Source organism: Galeopterus variegatus, unplaced genomic scaffold, assembly GCF_000696425.1.
Source record: "Galeopterus variegatus unplaced genomic scaffold, G_variegatus-3.0.2 Scaffold666, whole genome shotgun sequence".
Lineage (NCBI taxonomy): Eukaryota > Metazoa > Chordata > Mammalia > Dermoptera > Cynocephalidae > Galeopterus > Galeopterus variegatus.
The window spans coordinates 401,673-403,864 of record NW_007726777.1 but is presented as its reverse complement, the minus strand read 5'-3'; positions in this window follow the sequence as shown (position 1 = coordinate 403,864).

The following is a 2,192-nucleotide window of genomic DNA, read 5'->3' as shown; positions in this document are numbered from 1 at the left end:
CGGGAGTGCCGCCGCGCTTCCCAAGCAGCGCACTATCCAGTGCGCCACCGGGCCGGCCCAAAATATGACCATTTCTGATATTATGAAATTATACCTATAATCTTATATTTATGTATGTACACTATCCACAAGAATTTAATTTTTAAAAAATTTGATTGCTGTGTGAGACCATTTACTGCCATCTACTTAGATCCAAGTGTGTTATATCTAATGAATATCTTCAGTCATTCTGTCAGCATCTCATAATTTTAAGAGTCTGTGGTCAATTAAGTTTAGAAAAACTGAGCTATTCTAATCCCTTTATTTTAAATTTGAGGACACTGAAAAGTGACCACCCCGCATCACTGCCAGGTGCTGCCAGGACGGTGGCTAGAATTCTGGCCTCCTCTGCTTATAGAGGCCCTGGTTCCGCTGTACCTAGTGCCACCAAACCCTGCCACTTCATGTGGAGGACATGGCTTGCTTCTTCTCGGCCTGTCTGGTCTTTTTTGTTTGTTTGTTTTAAAATAATGACATTCCCTAGCAAGCAGACTCAGAAAAAAATAAAATAAAATAACCCCCGACAACAACAATTACCCAAACCACGTGGACACAGACGGGCCGGGGAGGGAGCCGCCCAAGGCCTGCTCGCTCCGCAGTGAGCTCAGCCGGCCGTGGCAGGCGACTCCAGCGAGCCAGGGGACCTGGTGGCTTTCTCCGGGGCGGCTCTCGCACCCGCCTGCTCTCCGGCTGGGGGACTACGCGAGCTTGGGGCGACGGGACGTCCCGGACCCCGCCCCGGCCTGCCCCGATCGGTGTCGCCTGGCGTCGCCGCTGTCCTCCGCCCCAGGGAAGTGATGCTCTTTGACCTCCTCCTAAGTGCTTTGCCGCTTTGCCCCCGTGAGGGTTCGCGCCCACTCGACGAACCCGAGGTCGTTTTTTCCCTGGCTCCCTTTATCTGTGGGGCACAGGGCTTCCTGTCTGATCTTAGTCAGGGACCGTACTGGTGGCCTCAATCACATCTCAGACGTCCCTGTCCTATCTCATTGCGTGGGCGGGCGTGGCTCAGTCCATGTAATTTTGTTAGAAATTAAGGAAAGCCGTCAGACAGCAGAGCACTGAGTAGGCTCCTGTGGACCCGAACCGCTGGCCCTAAACCCAGTTTAGAGGAAAGTCCCCGCGAGCCCCCGCTGCCCGCCTGCCGTGGCCGCGCCCCTGTACCAGGCGCCACCCTGCAAATCGCCGTTCGATGTGTGTGGACCGTACGGAAATCACGTTGTAACGTGCAGGAGCAAATCAGGCTACAGAGCACTCTGTGCCAACTTCCCAAACGGGCACATGTCCCCCGAGGGAACCGGCACAGGCGAGGCTGCAGCTGCACATCTGGAAGCGGCACCGAAACCCAGTGAGCTCCCAGCGTGTCGCGACGCTCCGGGACGGGCTGCGGGACCCGGGGGCCCGGGAGCGGCGCCCTCCCAGTCACAACAGCACGGCGACGACGCCTGGAGGGCGCTGACCGCGGGGGAGACGCGACAGAGGAAGGGGACTTCAAACAAGCGGAGCCCGTGGGGCCGCTGCCCACGTCGCCGGAGCAGCGCTTCGTGCTCACACGGCTCCTTCACAGGCACCGCCTCCGCTGCTCTCCGCCATGTCACATTCTGGGAGAGGGACAGAGCAGGTGTCATGAGCCTGACCTGCCTGGGCCACAGAACTGCTCCGTGGTACCGAGGGGACGACGCAGCACAGGCCACCCGCGGCGGGCGGCTGGGGCGAGGCGGGAGCGCCCTGCCCTGCCCTGCCCTGTCCCGTCCCGTTCCGTCCTGCCCTGTCCTGCCCTGTCCTGTCCTGCCCTGCCCTGTCCTGTCCTGTCCGCGTGCATTTGCACCGCGCGCACCCTCCAGGGGCCGGCGGACGTCCCCGAGACCCCGCGTGCTTCCCTCCTGCTCGTCCCCTCGAGGAACCCTTCCCCGAGTCCCACGCCGCCCTGTCACCTGCCAGGCCTCCCGCTCCCACCCCTGGCCGGGCCTGGGACACATCCCTCTTTTCCCTCACAGAGAGGCCACAGGCCTGCCCTGGCCGAAGTCCTTAAAGGCATCCGAGCAGAGGCCGCGACCGGCGGTGGGAGGTCGGAGCGGTGGCCGGTGGCTGGAGGAAAGCCCCGCTGCTGCCACGGGGCCAGGCCCGGGAACGAGGGAGGAGGCGGGGGGGACGGA